Source organism: Macaca fascicularis, chromosome 3, assembly GCF_037993035.2.
Source record: "Macaca fascicularis isolate 582-1 chromosome 3, T2T-MFA8v1.1".
NCBI lineage: Eukaryota > Metazoa > Chordata > Mammalia > Primates > Cercopithecidae > Macaca > Macaca fascicularis.
In genome coordinates, this window is record NC_088377.1 from 185714963 (window position 1) to 185737437 (window position 22475).

The 22475-nt window shown below is 37.4% G+C and overlaps 1 pseudogene; it reads left to right on the top strand.

The window, feature by feature from the left end:
- Window positions 1-11421: 11421 nt before the first annotated feature.
- LOC102122636 (olfactory receptor-like protein OLF3) lies at window positions 11422-12352 on the top strand (annotated as a pseudogene).
- Window positions 12353-22475: the final 10123 nt, after the last annotated feature.

Here is a 22475-nt window from a genome sequence, read left to right on the forward strand (position 1 = left end):
GGAATTCTAAAAGGGGAGGCAGTGTACAAACAGGGAGTAAGTCACAAAGATCACATGCTTCAAAGGGCAATAAAAGATCACAAGGCAAAGGCAAAATTAGAATTTCTGATGAGGGTCCGTGTCCCACTGTGTATGCATTGTCTTGATAAATATCTTAACAGGAAACAGGGTTCGAGAGCAGACAACCAGTCTGACTAGAATTTACCAGGCTGGAATTTCCCAATCCTAGTAAGCCTGAGGGCACTGCAGGAGATCAGGGCATATTTCAGTCCTTATCTCAACCGCATAAGACAGACACTCCCAGAGCAGCCGTCTATAGACCTACCCCCAGGAATGCATTCCTTCCCCAGGGCTATTCCTTGCTGGGAAAATAATTCAGCAATATTTCTCCCACTCACACATCCATCTATAGGTTTTCTGTGAGAAGAAAAATATGGCTCTATTCTACCCAACCCCACAAGCAGTCAGACCTTATGGTTATCTTTCCTTGTTCCCTGAAAATTGCTGTTATTCTGTTCTTTTTCAGGGTTCTCTGATTTCACATTGTTCAAACACACATATTTTACAATCAGTTTGTACAATAGTGGTCCTGAGGTGACGTACATTCTCAGCTTACAAAGATAACAGGATTAAGAGATTAAAGTAAAGACACGCATAAGAAATTATAAGAGTATTGATTGGGGAAGTGATAAATGTCCATGAAGTCTTCACAATTTATGTTCAGAAATTGCAGTAAAGACAGGTGTAAGAAATTATAAAAGTATTAATTTGGGGAACTGATAAATGTCCATGAAATCTTCACAATTTATGTTCTTCTGCCTCGAATCCAGCCAGTCCCTCTGTTTGGGGTCCCTGACTTCCCACAACACTTTTCCAGTGTTCCATTTATTAGACAATAAATTCTTCACTCATTCATTTGTAGTAATTTTAGTGTGTACTAAGTTTACCTGTGTCTGGGTCTGTCTTTAAACTCTCTATTCATTCCTGTTTGTTATTTCATCTGCTCTTAACACCATGCAATTCTAGTATTCTATTTTTTAAATTATTTTGGCTTTCAATAAGTCTTCCTACAGGGTGTATAAGACATCAAATAACATGAGCATGCCTATTTTATTTGGTCCTTTTTTCAAAGTTAATCCAGCTATTTATAGAGAGATATATTTCATATAAAATTTTGACTAATTTTAGTCAAAAGTTTCCCAAAAATTTCACCTGAAATTTTAATTGTTTCTAGATTACTTCTGTCTGGAGAACTGATCTTCATAATATTAAATTGTCCAAAACAAAGCATGAAATATTGTTACAGTTATTCAGAAACTCTTTAATGTCCTATTTATAGTTTTAACACTTTCTCCACATTTGTTCAACAAATATTTGTTAAATATTTTTTACATGCTGGACACTTTTCTAGGCAAACAAAAATCTCTGCCCCCATGGAGTTTACATTCAACTTAAGGGAAACAGACAATAAAAAAAAGAAGTAATTAAGATATATGTTATGTTGGATAGTGTTAATTGCTAGGGAGAAAAATAATAAGGAAGGTAGATAAAAAATATTGTCTGGGACCAGTGGCTCATGCCTGTAATCCCAGTACTTTGGGAGGCCGAGGTGGGTGGATCACCTGAGGTCAGGAGTTCAAGATGAGCCTGACAAACATGATGAAATCCTGTCTCTAATAAAACTACAAAAATTAGGTGGGCATGGTGGTGCACTCCTGTAACCCCAGCTACTCAGGAGGCTGAGGGAGAAGAATCACTTGAGCCTGGTAAGTGGAGGTGGCAGTGAGCCAAGATCTTGCCACTGCACTCTAGCCTGTGCAACTGGGGTGAGACTCTGTCACAGAAAAAAAGAAAAAGAAAAAGAAGGAAAGAAAGAAAGAACGAATGAACGAACGAAAGAAAGAAAGAACGAATGAACGAACGAAAGAAAGAAGAAAGAAAAAAAGATTGAGAGGACTGAAAGGTCTGGCAAAGAGTACCATAGAAATCATGTATATTCTCTGTTAAAAAAAAACCCCTACTTTATACAATTTCAACTTTATAATTTGTGTTGCTGTTATAAATGACATTTTATTATATTTTTCTAGTTGGTTATTGCTGGTGAACAGAAATTCCATTGATTTCTTTCTTTATTTTTTTAACAGACAAGTCTGACCCTGTCTCCTAGGCTAGAGTGCAGTGGTGAAATTATAGCTCACTATAGCCACAAACTCCTGGGCTCAAGCCATACTCCCTGCTCAGCCTTCCAAGTAGCTGGGACTATAGGTGTGCATCACCAAGCATTGCTAAATTTTTTATTTTTTGTAGAAATAGGGTCTTACTTTGTTGTTCAGGTTGGTCTTGAACTCTTGGCCACAAGCAGTCCTCCTGCCTTGGCCTCCCAAAGTGCTGAAATTACAGGAGTAGTCATTGATATCTGTAAGGTTGGTCTTGTGTCCAGTTCTCTTATTAAAGCTAATAGAGTGTTACAAAAAATTTCCTAGATATATAATCTTATCATCTGTAAATAATGATGGTTTTGCTTACAGTCTTTGTAAATCTTAATTATTTTCTTTTCCTATAGCATAGGTCAGGACCTCTAGTGTCCTGTCTAATTGTAAACTGTGAGAATAGGTATCTTTTCTTATTTCTAATTTGAAGAAATGCATACAGAGATTCTCCATCCAGTACACTGCTGTGGATTTGGAATAGTTAACCTCTACCAAGTTAAGGAAGTTCCCTCCTAGCTCTATTTTTAAATGATTTATTAAACCAATGGATAAATACTTTATCAAATGGGTTTTAATCCATTAATTGAAATAATCATATAAATTTTCCACTGTCAGTCTATTAAGTAGTTCATTACATTAGTCAATTATTTTATGGTGAGCCATCCTTGCATCCCTTGGGAAAACCCATATTTTATTATGATACATTATTTTTAAAAAATACTCTATTGGATTGCCTTAGCTAACATTTTATAATGTTATATTATATCATTATATAATATTTATTATATTTATATTGTGTATAAATATAATATATTACACATATTATATATAATTATTATATATTATATTACACATTATAATTATATAATATTATATTATCAACCCTAGTGGGCTTATAATCCACTTGCCTGGCCACATTCTTATTGCTTTATAGAATAAATACTATACATGTTCATAGAACGAGATTAGCAGTCATATGAATCAGATAGGGCAGAGATAATCCCAAGTAAAGACCAATCCGTAAAGCACAGAACTTACAACAAGAAATATTTATTTTCCTTCTCAAGGATCTTCTGCATGTTAGCTGTCCAAACAGTCAAGTAGTCTCACCAAGGCTATAAAGAGGGCTGTGAAATGTCATGTATTGCATTAAAACTTGGAAGAAAGAAGTGGAAATTGGATATTGATGGACAGAAGACAGTTGATATGATTTGTATATCTTTAAAAGATCCAAGATATTCAATTACCAAATTATTAGAAATCATTGAGAGCTCAGCAAGGAGATTAGCATTTCCATACCCAAGCAACAACTAAAAAAATAACAGAAACTATCCCGTGTGCAGTAACAACATAAACCATGAAAGAATAAATATGAAATAAATCTAATGATACACATATAGGACCTTTAGTGAGAAAGCTCTAATGATTTTTTAAAATACATTTTAAAAAGTCCTAAAATAAATGAAGCGATAGCTACTTCTGGCAGCAAAGCAATTAATATCATAAAAGTCAAATTTTCTCAGAGTATGTAATTCAAGGAAATAGCAATCCAAACCTAGAAGACACTGTTAAAAATGGTACTTGATAGATTGATTTAAAACCTCACATGAAAGAAAAGCTATCAAGCAAGAGTAATAAAAGGTTTGTGAGAAAGAAGTGAAATAAAGTGAGAAAGTACCTGTTCCATGCCATATCAAAGCATATCATGAAGTAACTACAATTAAAACTATGGCACTGGTGTAGAGAAAGACAAATGCATCAGTGAATCAAGATGCAGTCCAAAAAAAAAACTTTCATATGTGGGAATCTAATATATCATATATTCATAATTTCAAATAAATTTAGGAAGATATATACTACAAAAAATGATGTTGGCACAAGTGTCTACACTAAAAGGCCAAAGAAATGTCATTTTTGTTTTGCTTATACACCATAGAAAAAAATTATTTCTTAAAATCTGAAGGTGAGGACGTGTATTTTACAAATGAGTTTCTATTTGTTTCCTCCTAGAACTGTAAAAATAACGGTAAAAAGAATAATAAATTAGATAAGAAATCCACAAAGTAAAGAAGACAGCAAATAGGAAAAAAAAGTACTGAATGAGAGATATCCGCAACATTTTGGGAGCTAGAAAGCAAATTTCTTCTTTTGCCCGGCCCTGCACTCCTTATCTCTTTTGTTTTTAAGATCCAGAGCTACCTCCGTCTCTAATGAATTTCTTTCTCCAATTCCAGCACTCACAGGGGTGGGGAACTCTCTTTAGGTATATTGTTCATTGTACTTAGAAAGTGGTTCTCAGACCATTAGCCAGAAAAAGATACCATTGCGTCAGCTTCAGAACAAGCCAGGGAGTAGAAATCACAAGGTAGTTTTCCCAGGGCAATGCCAGGTAGCTGAGCAGACAGTAAGAACAGCCTGAGGCTTTCATATTAACAATGCATGCATGGAAATCTCCACTCTCACCCTTGGGTAAGGGGAGAGAGAGAAATGCATTGCAATTCTACAGGTTTTGCTGCACAATGCTTAGCATCCTCACTAAAGATCTGTTATTAACGCTTGTAGGAAGTAAAATATCTAAGTTAAAAACCAGGATAAGGTCTGTCTTCCTTTAAGTAAAGACAAGAGAAAAGTTCTAAGAAGGTTCCCGAAGGTGGTGGTAGAATTCCAAACCTGGAGAGCAAGCAGCCCACTCTAAAGCAACATCTCACTGGGGACTGGTATAAAAAAGTCTCCCTGCCCATGCTCAGACCAGATGATGCACACAGAGAATTCCAATGGTCTCCTAAGTTGCCTGGACCAGGAGCTATTGCTCAAACAGAAGTTGAAATGGGCCAATTGGAATGAGGAAGTAGAGATTTAATTACATCTACAAGCCCATAAACTGGGCTCAAAGTTCTCTCCATCCAAAGGTGGCATAACTGAAGACATAAACGTAACACCCTTGAGAAATTAGTTTGGTGAGCTCCTCATACTCCAGGGACAAGGGGATAAAACTTTTATTTGCAAAGTTGAACGTAGGTTAGGATATTAGGTGCATACGTGACCATACAGAGAGGGAGGGAAAATAAAAGAAATCCAATAAACAAAATATAATTGGCCTCCTGAGATTTCATCCCTAAAGTTAAAGAAAGTTATCTGTTACAACTGCACTTTGTTCAAATTCCATGACTTTCCCAGCCCTGCCATCCTTCCAAGGTACAGGATGGCATTCTTAACTCTCCACAGGTGAGTTGGGAATTCTCCTTGATTCTTCAACATTTAATTATCAACATGAATGATGAAACCTGGTTCCTGTAATCACTGGCCTTCTCCCATAGTCTTCAGGCCTGAGGGTATGGTGGCATGATGAAGTTGTCCACCAGTGGAAATCTGTCCTAAGAAAATGTGTTCTGGGTATTCAAATGAGAAAACTAGAACTTTTCAAGTGATTTAAGGGTTCCCAACCTTTAGGATGGGTCTATGCTTCCTAAGGAGTGAGCACTAGGTCCTTTTCCCTTTATGACCATTAGTTCTTTCTTAAGAGAAAAGTTAGAGTTTTTACTTTCTCCCATAGATAGCTTACAATAAGTTTCTTCATTTGTTGATTCTTATTTACATTTCAATATCCACTTACCTTTCCCCATTATCTCATTTTGTATAATTTTCTCTTTCAGGTATTTATCCATCTATCTATGTATCTATTTATTTATTTAAATCTGGCATAATTTTTTTTGAGAAAGGCATTTAATGTGTATATATATATATCACAGTATGTGAAGATTTTTTAAATTGACGTGAAATTTACACAACATAAAATTAACAACACTAAAGTGTACAATTCAGAGACGTTTAGTCCATTAACAATATTAAATTTCCATGTCTGTCTGTGTACAGGCAAGCAGGCATGAAAAGAAGTGTGTGGAAAGCTTGAGCTCGTGAGTGTGTCTGTATGTGGAATCCAAAGGGGGCAACATGGAGAGCATTCTTGTGACTATGCAAAGAACCCCTGGTTCTTTCCTACCTGTATGGGGATTTTGAGGTAACCACGTGGCCACTCAGCATTATACCTCTGCCTGTGGCATGATTAGCAAGTAACCTGGAAATATAGCCCCCTTTTTATTCTAGTGTGATAGTAACTACGCAAATGGTGGGAAATATGTTGGCATGATCTAAAAGCTCTCATCACTACAAAGAATAGATTCTAAGTTCCCAATGGGAAACAGCTAAGAAGGAACAAATCTTTCCAACTGGATAAGACTCATCATCTCTTCAGTCACTTCAGGATCTCTTATCATTCTTCACCTTTTTCTTGTTTCACCTACACAAAACTATGCTTAAGTTCAAATTTTCTTCTGAAAGCTAATTTTTAAATATGAGTACTCACCTGTATCTACTTCTGATGTTAGCTCATTTGTTATTAACAAGTTAAAATTGTATCTATTTATGGTGTACAACATAATGTATTTACGGTGTACATGTTTTGATACCTGTATACATTGTGGAATGGATAAGTCAAGCTAATTAACATATGAATTGCCTCACGTACTTATCATTCTTTTGTGGTGAGAATACTTAAAATCCACTCTGTTAGCAATTTTCAATTATATCATGTATTGTTATTAACTATAGTCACCATCACGTACAATAGAGCTCTTGAATGTATTCCTCCTGCCTAATTGAAATTTTGTATTATTTGACAAACATCTCCATTGTGTTCTCATTATTTTCCATAATCAGATCTCTTTAATTTTTACTAGAGGGGAAAAACAGTCTCTCCAACATGTACCCACTGTAAGCTGTTGTGCTCATTACTGTATCAGACATAAAGCATGATTACCTTTTCAAGTGCATAAAAGAGGCTAGTTAATCATAAAAGCAAAAAGAATCCCTATATGAGGAAGATGCTGGTATTTCTCCTTTTTGACTTGTTGCTCATGAGGCTTGAAAGCCAAATGTCACCTTCATGGGCAAGTGGGGATAAGTGTACTCTGGTGCACTGTGACTCTTGGAATAGTCAGTCTCTGAACTGAATGAGATCAAAAGTAGAAACTCAAATAGTCCTCTTGATACATATCCTGATTTTTACATTCATTTACTCCTTGGCCTTTAAACCAGGCTTGTCCAACCCACAGTCCATGGGCTGCATGGAGCCCAGGGCGGCTGTGAACGTGGCCCAATGCAAATTCATAAACTTTCTTAAAACATTATGAGATCATTTTTGCAATTTTTTTTAGTTCATTAGCTATCATCAGTGTTAGTGTATTTTATGTGTGGCCCAAGACAATTCTTCTTCCATTGTGGCCCAGGGAAGTCAAAAGATTGGACACCCTGCTCTAAACAGTGGCTATTATTGTGCATGACACAAGGTCATGCTATAGATAGGAGTGGCACAATGGATGCACACCAGATTCACAGATAATCCTTCGTTTTCTACCGACTCCCACTATCTAGGCACATCGCCTCCTTTTTTCACCTGTAAAATATAGGCAACAAGCAAAAGTTTGAAATGATGTTGTGATTACACTATATTTACTATATTATGTGAATAGATGTGTATTTAGCATAATGACTGGCACAGAGTACGTTCTCAGAAAACAGTAAGAATAAGCTTATCCCAATGTCATATAGAGATCAATGCTTATTGCAATGTCTTATAGAGATCAATGCTTATCTCAATGTCATATAGAGATCAGTGCTTATCCCAATGTCATATAGAGGTCAATGCTTATCCCAATGTCATACAGAGATCAGTGCTTATCCCAATGTCATATAAAGATCAATGCAGTCACAACTTAATTCTTCTCCTAACATTCTTTCCACCCCATGAACTTTTGACTTCTTCTAGCCAAGAGTGCTTCAGGACCTTGCTTGTTTTCTTCCCACCACTTTCCACAAAAATAGTAGACAAGACTGAAGAAAATTTTCTGAAACCAAATCCAACCATTCAATGATTTACTGGGCAATTGAGTCGGGTAAGTTATTTGAAACAATTTTACAAAGAAACAGGTTTTGCTTTGAGTTTAATGCCTGTCACCTTTAAAAATGTCAAATATATTTTGTATGGAGAAAAAACCCAAATTGACTACACTGTTTCTGAGCAAAAATGACATGGCTTGAAGTATAAATACTCTCCTTTTGCATAGGTTTTTGGAGAGAAGTAGAAAAATACCACATTTTGATTGTTCAATGTTTGTCCACTTTTTTCTTTAAGCCTTTGTTATAGAAGTGTCAAGTGTAAATGAATCCAACCTTAACGATAATTTCCACATGAGTGCCACCTGTGTGCACATCATCACCACTGATAATATCTGGAAAACTTGCTACATCACAGTTGCATTTGAGCTCTTGGTAGGCAGCACTAAAGAAAGGGTATTTGAAGTAAGTCTTACATACAATGTAGGACAAATCACTGGTATTCCTTTAAAGAACAGGTCACCATAGAAACATTTCTGAGAAATTCTTCATCCCATTTTGGTATATTTTAAGTTTATTTGTGATATACATAGTTGTTTAGTTCATTGTTTAAATCCTATAACAAAGTAGTAAACATAAAACAACTTCGATATTCATACTGTCAGCAATAAAGAATTCTTGGGGAGAGAGAGAGAGAGTGTGTGTGTGTGTGTGTGGATAGATAGATCAATAGATTAGATAGATAGATAGATAGATCAATAGATAGATAGATGATAGAGAGTTATAATTCCCTTCTAAACCTGAAGATTTGCAGATGTCGGCAGCCATCATGATGTTAGGTAGGAAGGAGAAAATGAAGGAAAAAAGCAAATGCCCCCATATGGAGTAAATATAGTTCAAATCTTCAGATTTAAAATAACACCCCCAGAGAAGGTACTTACAATGAATTTTTTAGAGAACTCCCTTGCCTGTCAAAATGAACCTAGCAACCCCCCTCAATCTGAACTGTATTCTGAGAACTACAGTGTAGGAAGCCCTAGGTTGGGAACAAAGCAGTAGAAAGAGGAAGAATGGATGGGTCCTACACTTAGTGGTATATTATGTAGTGTAGTCTCTTCAGCTGTTGGTAAATCTCTAAAAAGCATGCGGGTACCACAAATACATTTACACCAGGATAGATGAACATTGTAAACATCACCAGTGCATATTTGTATCAGGCCTTTCATGACTAGGAAGTTTCCTAACCCGTATGTCTCTAGAACAAATACTTTTTATGCTAGTATAAAATGGGGCAGAACAAAAAGAAATTGATGAACAAATAGATCTAGCCCAACAGAAAATTACAAGAAATGAAACAAAATAATTAATAATGTCATTATTTTTAGTTATGGGGATTAAAATCTGTTAACTTTGAACGTTTGAGCAAAATATTGCTCTTAATTATAAATGACCTATTTGTGATGAAGATTTTGAATCCTTTTATCTTTTCACACTGTGAACAACCTTACACCTTTAAGCATTGTGCATTTTTTCCCCAGTCTTATAGTTGAGCATTAATTGTCTGATGACTTTGGGATGGATGACTGAAAATTCTCAGTGCAAGGCATTGAATGCAGTGCCTCATGTGATGTGATCATTTTCACAAATTTTTATTTGACACCCAATTTCCGAAAGCTCTATGTTTTTAGCAAATTCCTTGGTGTCTTGAACCCTATTTATAAAACAATACTAAATCGTGAATATTTTATGAGCAACCATCTGAATATTGCAGTCTGCATAATAATGAACTTCAAAGTACCCCTACCACCTGTGTTATAAGTCATGTGATCTCTAACAGTCATTTCAATAGTTTTTAGGCTGAGACTAGAATCTTTCAATAAATTCAACTGTAGTATGCTGTCCCTTATAGTTACATCATGACTAGGGTAAAGCCATTGGAATACCAACCAATTTTTGGTGTAAATCCTTTATGGACTTTTGCAAGATTCTCTCCAAGACCTCACGCTCTGTCTAAATTCCCTGGTTATGAATCACTTCCTTCAGTAACTAAGCAAATATTTAAAAAGTTTTATTTTGGGGTTCAAAAAAACTACTGCTAATGTGAGGTGATCTCGTGACTTTTCTTTGCATTTCTCTGATAATTAGTGATGCTGAACACTTTCTCATATACCTGTTGACCATTCGTATGTCTTCCTTGGAAAAATATTTATTCAGTTCCTTTGCCCACTTTTAACCTTTTTTGGGCTATTGACCTGTAGGAATTTCCTGTATATTTTGGATATTAATCTCTTACCAGATACATGGTCTGAAAATACTTTATCCCATTCTGTAGGTTGCCTTTTCATTTTGTTGATTATTTCCTTTGCTGTGCAGAAGCTCAAAAAAGTAGTTTAAAAAAAGAAAAATTACTACCTATGTCACTATGTTCTAGAATTAAAGCCTTATCTTCTATCTTTCTATCTTCACTGGTGAGAATTGATCCATTTTCTACAAGAAATTAATAAACTATACTATCCCTGAGAAAACATCAATATTAAGTAATAATCTGATGTCACTAGCTACTTCATTAACTTCACCTTTTGGGGGATAAGAGATTAATTTTAGCAGTTATGTGTATCTTTTCTTCGTGCAACACCTGATCCCTAGAAGTTGGTTACCTTGGGTTGGTTTTGGCTTACTGGGCCTCTTGCATGAGATAGGTGGGGAGGAAGTGTTTCCACTTGACACTCTAAAAGTAAAAGGGCAAATTACAGAAAACGAACTCAAAACTGTTTAGTTATAAAATGTCTACAAAGACTATTTAAAATGTTCAAGGTCTCATGGATGCATTCCACTGAGGAGGGGTGAGTAGAGTTGTGTCTGAGAGGTCCAGAGGAAAAACCCAGTAAACAAAAAGAAGTTAGATGGTAGTGAACAGCAGTCAGAACTCAGACATATATTTCGTGTGAATAAAAAACTTTCTCATTTCTTCTGTAACAACTACTAAAATGAATAAGGCTTTAAGCCTAAATATGGCATTAATTTCCTTCCCCTATTTAAGAGAGCAGATGTTTGGGAGAAAAAATTATATTCCAATAAACTGAATTTTAAGAAGGTAATTTCTTTTTTCCTTGATTTCCCCGCACAGCTGGGTCCCACTGTGGTCCTCATGCCTGGATGCATTGTTCAAGCAGAGTTTGGATGGTGATTTGGCTGAGACATTCTAGGGGGAGTTTATGTTCAGATGGGTGGGCTCTCCATATGCCCTATGAATCACCTTCCAATTCTTCATTTCCATGACTGGTTATTTCTACATCTTTAGTGTGGCACTTGGAAGCTCATGGGTCAGGAAAATAAAAACCAGACATGGGTGAGTGAGTTCATTCTGCTGGAGATTTCCAGTGATTGGGGCATTCAGGTCTCCCTCTTCGCCCTGATCCTGGCCATGTATTTGGTGATTATTGTAGGAAACACCCTCATTCTTCTTCTGATCAGACTGGACAGCAGGCTTCATACCCCCATATATTTATTCCTTAGTGTTCTGTCATTTGTGGACCTTTGTTATACAAACAGTATTGTTCCACAAATGCTGGTCCACTTGCTCTCAGCCCGAAAGCCCATCCCCTTCCACAGTTGTGTGCTGCAGCTCTATGTTTCCCTGGCACTGTGTGGGTATGAGTTCTTCCTGCTGGGGGCCATGGCCTATGACCACTACATGGCCGTGTGTCACCCACTGCGCTACACACTCATCATGCATGGAGGGCTGTGCCTGGGGCTGGCGGCCGGCTGCCTGGTGGCTGGCTTCTCAAATTCACTGACGGAAACAATTATCACCTTCCAGCTTCCCCTGTGTCACAGTTATTAATCGCTTTGTCTGTGAGACCTTAGCAGTGCTACGGCTAGCCTGTGTGGACGTCTCCTTCAACAAAGTCATGGTGGCCATCTCTGGATTGCTGGTCATCCTGCTTCCCTGTACCCTGGTTCTATTCTCCTATGCTCGCATAGTTGCTGACATTTTACGCATTTGTTCTACCCAGGGACGCCGCAAAGCCTTTGGGACCTGTGCCTCTCACCTCATTGTGGTTTGCATTTGTTTTGGGGCTACCATCTTCACCTACCTGGAGCCACAGTCAGCCTCCTCGGCAGAGGAAGAGAAGATGATTGCTCTCTTCTGTGGGCTGGTGTCACCCATGTTGAACCCCTTTATCTACAGCTTGAGGAATAAGGAAGTTATGGCTGCTCTCCAGAAAGTTTTAGAAAGATGCAGATAAAAGGTCAAGACTCTAAGAACCTCTTGTTATCTATCATCAAAACCAAAAACGAGATAAGATCGTTGTAGACAGGACTCCCACACTTACACTAAAAGAAGACTATGATGGTCAAATCCTTGCATTTGAACAAAGTGTTCCTCCAAATGCTTAACGATTTTTTTTATATAGACCAATATCTGAAAATATACATGTCAGGGCTCAATAATATGGCTTCTTTGTAGACATCTTCTCTCAGATATCCAGAGACTTGGGGGCTTCATCTGCCCACTTTTGGTTTTATCAGTTTGTCAGTGCGTAAAAAGAATGGTCCCCAGCTTCATCAAGCAGACCTGACTCCTGTTCTTTGTTCTGTCTCTCACTACCTGTCCTCTCTGGCAAGTTATTTAAATAATATATGCCTTAGTTTTCTTTTTTGTTAGATAAGAAAATTGTACTTAGCTTCCAGAGTGGAAGCCACTTTTAATGTGATATTGATGGGAATAATTTCCTCATGAAACAAACAATAAGGATATGCAACACTTATTAATGCATTTATTTCAGTGGAGTCAAACTGTGAGAGGCAGAAAATATTGAGAAATCATGGTTTAAATAACACAGACATTAACTGAGATTTAGGTAACGTAAGCCTGCCTAACTTGAACTTATAGGAATTGAAGCTTCTTCTGTTTCTAATGCACCAGGCATGTAATTTCTACCTCATAGTTCAATAAATGGCTTGAATTTCAGCCAACACACTCACATGCTGTCCATCAAAAATAAAGAAGAGGCCAGGTGGGGTGACTCATGCCTGTAATCCTAGCACTTTGGAAGGCCGAGGTGGGGGAAATCACTTGAGGCCAGGAGTTTGAGACCAACCTGGCCAATGTGGTGAAACCCTGTCTCTACTAAAAGTATAAAAATTAGCCAGGCTTGGTGGTGCACGCGCCTGTAGTCCCAGCTACTCAGGAGGCTGAGGCAGAAGAATTGCTTGAACCCGGGAGGCAGAGGTTGCAGTGAGCTGAAATCATGCCACTGTACTCCAGCCTGGGTGACAGAGTGAGACCCTGTTTCAAAATATAAATAAATACATAAAAATAAAGAAGAGAAGAAGGAGCATACCCACTTCCTTTAGAGACCTTTTTAAAAACTCACACACAAAAAATTGTTGTATAAATTTTGCTGGTTAAGTTAAACTCAGTTAGTTGGCCAGGTACATACTCAAAGGTGATAAGTGTAATTGTTAGTAATCATGTGTCTAAAGCACAATCAGAGCTTCTGATATTAAGAAAGAAGGGGAGAATAAATATTGACGGATCTAATAATTTCTGACCATAGTACTTGCAAGAAAATTAAACACATCGGCTCAATGAAAGATGAGGTGATGGGACAGCAGAATGAGATACAAAAGAAGCTAAGGATTACAAGTAAAGTCCACACGCACACACACACAAACTATTTCAGATTTTAAAAGGACATTAAAGCAGTAAACAGCAAAAATTAATACTATAGAAAAGCTAATCTGTTGTTTGGAATCCACAAGAAGATAACTGATACAGACAAGAAAGAAACAACATATGGATAATTGGTATTTCTGAAGAACAGACTGAATAAAAATATTTTTTACTTTTAACTATAATTAATAAAAATATCATTTAAATAAAGGAAGAATTTGTTTAGATGAAAGAGCCTTGCCATGTACCTGAAAATTAAAGAAAAGTAAAAATATTTATAGATACATTGGTAAAAATGACTGAATTTCAAGTATAATGAAAGGATCATAAAGATTCAGAAAACAAAACAGAAAAGTCACTTAGAAAAATGTTAAGCAAGTGCATTAATTTTCTAGTGCTGTGTAACAAATTGTAATAAATTTATAAGCCTAAAAGAACACAGATTTATTATCTTGACATTCCTGTTGGTGAGAAGCATAGCTGGGTTCTGAGCTCAGGGTCTCACAAGGCTCAAATCAAGGTATCAGCTGGGGTTGTGATCTCATCTGGGACTCAGGGTCCTCTCTCAAACCCACCAGTCATTGGAAGAATTCATTTTCTTGCATGTGTGTGACTGAGGTACCCATTATCTTGCTTGTTGCTGGCTGGTGACTCCTCTCAGCTCCTGGAGGCCACCCTCAAGTCCTTAATACATGGCCCACTCCTCTCACTACATGGCAGCTTGCTTCGTCGAGAAAGACAGGAGAATCTCTATTGTGTCAAATCTCTCTGATGGCTAAGAAAGTCTGGACACTTTTGAAGTTCTCACCTGATTAGCAGGCTCCCTCAGGATAATCTCCCTTTTGTGTAAATCCAATTCAGCTGATTAGTTACATCTTCAAATTCTGTTTTTCCATATAGTGTAACATTATCACAGGGGTGAAATCCCATCATATGTCACAAGTCATGCTCATATTGAAGGAGAGAGTATTGTACAGGACATGTACACCAAGAAGTGAGACTCTTGGGGGCCAGGTTGGAATTCAGCCTATGACAGCTAGAATTGGTCTTTGAAATATTAGCCGACAGGGACAATAACATCTTTCTATAGAATCCTGAACATATATATTGTTAAATAAAAATTGCATACCTAGTTAAGCCATCATCCGTTTTTAAAGGCGATAGATATATACATTTACATATGCAAAAATTCAATAAAATTATTACACATATACCCTTCATGATGACTGTAAAAACTCTAACAAAAATGTAGGCTGGGCGTGGTGGCTCACGCCTATAATCCCAGCACTTTGGGAGGCCGAGGTGGGTGGATCAACTGAGGTCAGGAGTTTGAGAGGAGCCTGGCCAACATGGTGAAACCCCGTCTCCACTAAAAAATACAAAAATTAGCTGGGCGTGGTGGCAGATGCCTGTAATTCCAGCTACTTGGGAGGCTGAGGCAGGAGAATCACTTGAACCCTGGAGGCAGAGATTGCAGTGAGACGATATTATGCCATTGCACTCCAGCCTGGGAGACAGAGCAATAATCCGTCTCAAAAAAAAAAAAAAAATTGTAGAAACAACTTAGGATGGCTTAAAATAAAAAGCTTGGAAGCATTAAAGTTGTGATAGGATAGGCAACAAACTAAAGCCTTTTAAGTAGATAATTGAGTTTTTTAAAAGCCTGCAAATGAGAAGGCAGCCACTCCAGCTCAACCAGAAAAAGCAGCAAGCTGCGACTCGACTAACTGGCCACGTGAGTGCTCCAACCACCCAATGAGGCAGCAAGAGAAGGATGCGAGCCTGCGAGCCTCACTCCGGGCTCTGCAGAACTCCAGCCCCTGCCACTGCCTCACTCCTATGCTTGGTGCTACAAGCCGGAATTTTCCTACACTTAAAATGCCACCAGCAGTTGGAAGTTAAGTTGGATACACCCCTTCAGACGGAGGTTGGGGTGGGCAGTTTAGTGGAAGCTTTCATTTCCATCAACTTCTCTCAGCATTTCTCAAATATATTACTGTTTTCTTCAAAGAGATGGAAGGTCTATTCCATGCCACCACCAGCGAAGTGTCACAGATGTGCTCCGTCATGCTGGCTGTTACGTAAGGTGGAGGTCTCATCAGCAGTATCTTGGTGAATAATGCGACAGTCGTTCAGTCATGACTGTTGGTGTTGCTTGTCAGGCTGTGGTTGATTGTGGCTTCTTTCTGTAACATTATGCAGGAACTTTACTTGTGTATTGGAATCATTGGAGGTCTTGGGCTTTCCTTTAACTTGAACCTAGCTTTGACCATGATTGGCAAGCATTTCTATATGAAGTGACCACTGGCCATCAGACAGGCCATGGCGGGCAGCCTCTCTATGCTGGCCCCCTCAATCAGGCTTTCTTTGGTATCTGTGGATGGAGAGGAAGCTTCCTAACTCTTGGGGGCTTCCTACTAAACTGCTGTGTAGCTAGAGACCTGATGTGACCAATAACGTCCAAGCCAACGAAGGCAGGGAAAGAGGTCTAAAGAATTCCTTCAGGAAGCTGAAAAATCAGATGCAAAGAAAGGTACAGGTGATACAAATACAGATATTATTGGAGGACACCCCAAAGAAGGGAAAGGATTAATCTTCCAAACAATTAATACATTCCTGTACTTATCCCTGTTTACTCAGAGAGATTTTTTGCTGTATCTCTCTGGAAATGTGCTCACATTTTTCTGGACTCTTTACACCTTTGGCGTTTCTTAATAATTATGACAAGAGTCGGTATCATTCCAGGAGCACTCTGCCTTCCTTCTTTCCCTTCTGGCTTTTGTTGATACACAGCAAGGACTTCTATGGGACTTGCAGCCAACAGAAAGTGGATAAGGTCTCAGGTTCTCAAGTTCAGTATTTGTTTGCTGCTTCCATTTTTGTGAACGGAATGTGCCATTTGCTAGCACCTTTATCCACCAGCTATATTGAGTTCTGTGGCTCTGTGGGATTCTTTGAATTTACCTTGGTGACTCAATTCCGTATTATTTGGAACACTGATGGACCTCATTGGACCCAGAGGTTCTCCAGCACTATGGGTTTGGTTACCATTGTGGGATGCTGCTGTGTCCTTCTGGGGCCACCACTTTTAGGTTATCTCAATGACATATGGAAATTACAAATAGACATGTGGACATACAGCATAATCTTAATTATTGCAGGTGTATAGCTCTTCACTGCTGATAGGTATCAATTATCAACTTTTGGTAAAAGAATAGAAAGCAGAGGAGAAGCAGGAAAAGGAAAGCAAAGGGAGAAGAGCAGCATAGATCTTGCTGAGAAGCCTGAAGAAGTTACTAATGCAGAGGAATTCCCCTAACTAGAAAGGCACAGACAGTGGCCCCAAAGAAGAGGAGAGTCCAGCCTGTACCCATTCGACTAACGGGTAAATGGAGCAGTTCATTACCCAAGATATCTGAAAATATTCTACTGGCCTGGGATCTACCAGTGGTGCTCAATGCAGATAATGGACATTTGTGTGGAAACCATACCAGGTGTTCATTGATGGAATTTTTGTTTCACTCCTTACCAATAGCTTAGGTTTAAAATGCCATATGCTTTGAGGAGGGGGTGGTTGATGGTAAAGGATGAGGGGAGGAAGTTAGTTTTGTTTTCATCTTAGCCTTTAACAGTGTCATGGAGATTTTAATATGTGCCTTACATTTTAGTCTTTAGAAATCTTCAGAGAACTTAACTTTTAAAATAATTCTGCTGAATTCATCTATTTTGAGTGTTGTGTTAAAAAGAAAAATAATAACTAACTTGAGATGAATTTAAAATTTAAAAGTAATCTTGCTTCTTTGGTATTTGTAATGTATTGTCAGATATGGTCACTGGAAGATTTATGAATAGAAATGTTGGTTGAAAGTTGGAGATTTTATAAAATGCTGATAAATATATTCCAGCATCAGTAGTTTTCTGGTATATGGTTCTGCTATCTATATATTTAGGAAATTTGAAGCATAAAACTTTGGAAACATCTTGGATGTTCTAGCCAGACTGTACTTGTTGACGCTTCTTGGGTACCATTTCTTGGGATACTTATCAGAAGCCAAGTAAGTACTTGAGGGTTGTTTTCATTAAATTACTACTTTGCTCCCCTGTTCAAAGACAGATTTTGAATGGTTATAAATTATTGCCCCTGCTGAAATCACTTGGTATTATTTTTCTCACTGTAAAGGTTAGTATTAAAAATTTCAAAACTATATATTTGTGCCTTCTTAGTAAATACAGCACATCCAATCAAATGTAAACACATTTCAAACATCAGTTGAATTCAGCTTAGGTTTTCCCAAAACTCTGGTTAAATCATGAGACTATTGGATTTTTTTTTTTTTCTGAAAGTTTTCTCCTTTGATTCACAGAGGTCTCAATTATATCTTATTCTAGCTTAGAGCTGTGTGTGTGTTTGGTGGGGGTTTTTGTTTTGTTTTGTTTTGTTTTTAGTTTCAATCTTTGCAAATTAAAGAGGGCCAGAAAAATGTGGCATCAAGCAAGCAGATAAAGATAAGACTATGAGAGAAATTGCTAAGTGTGCCTAGCTTTGAGTATTTTCTTCTTTTTTCTGAGAAGGCCTTAAAGAAATTATGGTATACTTAGAATTGTTGAACACATACTTACTCTCCACACAAAGCTACAAATTGTGTGACCCATTTCACTTACCTGAAAAGTACAGAAATGGCTTCTGCATCAGGATAAAAAGGGGATGGACCAAAACAAAAACTAAATATTTCTTATATTCAATGCATTTAAAGTACCCCTGTAATTGACAGAATGAACATATTAGATACAAAACCTTGTGTAAGAGGCTGACTTTTCCAAATAAACTTCTTTTATGGAAAAAAGTTGTACATTTCTCTCTGTTGAAAGAAAAGAAATAAAAGCCAGAGTGATAACTTAAAAATGAAGCTGCCACCCACAGGGGAGGAGGACTTGGATAGAGCCCAGCGACAACAAGTAAGTTTTAATTAGGTCTGATTAAGCACTTCCCTCTAGGAGGCCATCCTAAACCATTTCTTCCTGCTTCACAACCCTGTTTATTTGAGGCACAGCAGGAAGTTTATACTTTACAGGTGGTCTTTCTTCATCTTGGTTTTTATCTCCATTTGGCTTACACATCTGAGCAAATTACTCACCTCCTGTGATTCCAAAATCAACCCCAAAGTGATATTACAAAGTTATCGTCATGAAAATGTGATCAGATAATATGTAGCCAAAACAGTAGGGAGCAGAGATTTATAGAGTTGTATCAGATATTTAATAGAAAAAAATATTTTTATTTTTATAAAATATTGATGTTTAAGGTATTTTCAACCTTGTAAAACTTAGTTATCTATTATTTTATACTCTAAATAAATGTTTATTTTCATACAAACTTTGTTTATTGTTTTATGTTCTTTTTCCTCAAGGGTATCTCATAAATTATCTGTTTTCATACCCTGCAAAATCCGAATGTATCTTTGCCTGAATTATTTAAATAATAAATTTTTCATTTTCTCCTGGATCATTTCCATAAGCACAAATTCGATATGCCTTTGCCATCTGAAGGAAAAAAGAAACTCCTTAAGACCACATCATGCCTACCACTTGAGAATAAATCATTTTTAGATTTAAAAAAATAGACCACACTATGCATCACCTTACAGACATGGTCCCATTTCACTATGCTCCTTTACATAGAGATTCCCTGAAGGAAATAACTGCACCTTTCACTCTCATGTTCTCCCCTTCCATCACTCCCCATGAGATGCAAATTAAAGAAAGAAAAAATAAAATTAAAAAGAAAAAGAAACAAGCTTTCCTGTATTGGGCTGACTTATCCCAGAGGCAGCAACAGGCACAGCCCAGACCTAGGAAAACCTCAATAAACACTATTTGAGGAACTAGGACACAAAGGAATGTGCTCTGGAGACTCTTCCAGCACTCCCTCAACATAGGAAGGAGAAAAACAAATTTTCCTTTTTCTTATGGTATGAGTTTATAGATTTCTGTTCTGTGTAAGTAGTAACTTTAAATTTTCCGTTTTATCTAAGTGGTACAGTGAAGGTCATGAGTTGTCTGAGCAGGCCTGAGCAACAGCCACCTGGGCATCATAGCGAAGGTTATGAGATAAGCCCATTCAAGATGCTAGAGCAAACCCTAGATAACAGCCATCTGGGCTGCATAGCAAAGGTCATATGTAATTCTGAGTTCTGCACCTGTCACAATTTGATTAACTGCCTTTGTTCTGCCTCTGTATCCTTGCTTTCATGCCTCTATGCTTCATGCCACTGTAAGCTTGTTTCAAGCTAGCCCACCCCCTTTCCAAGGTATGTATATAAGTCAAGTGCTGTCTTTGTTTTTGGCCCAGCGTTTGGATGTTAAGTCTGCTGGGTCTGAGTGCACTCAATAAAGATCCTCTGGTATTCACCCTGTGGTCTCTCTGGTCCTCCTGATTCCTGCTAAACTAAGGTTTTGATCCTACCATTTGCCCAAAATCACTAGTGTATAAATCACTAGAATTTTTCATATTGCTAAAACCAATGGTCAATTTCAGTCCTCATCTCACTCAGCCTCTCTAGCAGAATATGATACAGTGGATCCCACATTCTCCTTGCATTCCTGTTACCTCATTAGAAAGTTCTCAGACTCCCATGCAGAAGCCACATTCTCTTTTAGATGTCTGTATATTAGATGGTTCACATTCAATCTCAAATCCAAGTACACTAATACCCAAGCTGATCTCATCTAATTTTATAATATCAGTAAACACTAAGGACTCCCAAATTATACACACCCAGCACAGCTCCAGTATCCAGCTGCCTACTTGATAACTCTATTTAGATTTTCACATATCCAGGCAAGTCTCTACTTTTACTCCCACCACCAAAATATTCCTCTTTATTATCTTAATATATGGCATAATTTTTATATCCTTGTTTCCTCCATTTTCCTCATTACATATTCAATCCATAATAAGCAAATTGTTTGTCTCCACATTCAAAATATTGATTTTAGAAGCTGTGTAGAATTATGAAAAGAACACCTGCCATGAAAAATTAAAGAGCTTCCTAAGCAAAAAAGTAAAAATAAAACTATTTTTCAGTGTTTGAATCTCATCTTTCATGACAGGTAAGTTTTGATTGAGTGTTGGACACTGTATTTGGAAAACTGTAGGGGTAATTTGAGGCTCTACATAATGTTATCCTCCTCAAGAAATGATTTATTTGACTTCTAACAGGCAATTATCTAGGAGCTACTTTATGAAGTGTTTTTATTTTTGTAATTTCTTCTTACTCCTAGAGAAGACTACTTTAGAAATCCCAGCTGACTATATAGATGTTTAGAAAAGATCTGTTCCTTAATAAGCCTGGAAAGGCAGCTGTTGCTTTCTCAGTTCTTTGAGTCTACCATAAGTTCTGCCCATTTTCTTAGTCTCTTGACCACTGTTACTCCGTAACATTGGTTTTAAGGCATTTTTCAGTTTTATGATTCATGATAAAAACAATTCCAAAGAAATATAGACATTGACACTATCAGACTTAACTATAAAATAACTGATTAACATATTAACATGTTTAAGAAAAGAGAAACCATGCTGGAGAATATTATCAAAAATCTGGAGTCTACTAAAAGGAATCAAATAGTGTTTTTAAATTTAATTTTTAAAAATAAAATTAACAGTCTCAATAGCAGACTAGAGAGAACTGCAGGGGATTTGTGAAGTAGAAGATAAGTCAGTAGAAAATAACCTGATTCAGGGGAGAAATAAAAAAAGAAGAAAAATTTAAAACAGTGTTAGTGATTTATGGGATATGCTAAAAAGGTTTAACATTTGGATCATGATGAAAAGGTCTAACCTACTTGTAACTGCAGACTCAAACTGAAAGAAGAAAGAGAATGGAAAAAAGAAATTTGTAAGACATAATGGTGAAACATTTTCAAAAATTTAATAAAGTCATCAAAACACAGATGCAAATCTCAAACCGGAAAAACACAATAGAAGCATACCTAGGTATATCAGAGTAAAACTGCTGCGAACCAAAGGTAACACAATTTTTCTTTTTCTTTTATTTGTTTATTTTTGTGTGTGGTGGGGGGAGGGGTGGGACAGAATCTCACTCTGACCCCCAAACTAGAGTACAGTGGCACAATCTCAGCTCACTGCAACCTCCATCTCCCTGGTTCAAGCAATTCCCCTGCCTCAGCCTCCCGAGTAGCTGGGATTATAGGCGCATGCCAACACGCCTGGCTAACTTTTTTGTATTTTTAGCAGAGACAGGGTTTCACCATGTTGGCCAGACTGGTCTCGAACACCTGACCTCAGGCAACTCGCCCACCTCAGCCTCCCAAAGTGCTGGGATTACAGGGGTGAGCTGCCGCACCCAACCACAGTTTTTCTTTTTAAAGTATTCATAGAAAGAAATAAAATTATCTTTAAAGAACCAAGATAGAAGCAAAATGTTTTCTTCCCTAAAGGAGGATCGGAAATCTCTCTGCTCCTACCATAAGCCTTGCAAACAAAATCAACATTTGTTTACCTCTAGGGAAAGGTCAGAAAACCTTCATGCCACTTGTCTAGACAAAAGTGAGTTGCTACTGAGGGAAAAGTAGAAGTAAAAGCAGTTTGCTCTTAGGGAAGAGGTAGAAATCCATTCAAGCTAAGATCCTGCCCTGCTACTAGGAGTCCACTAGGAAAACGGCAGAAACTCCCA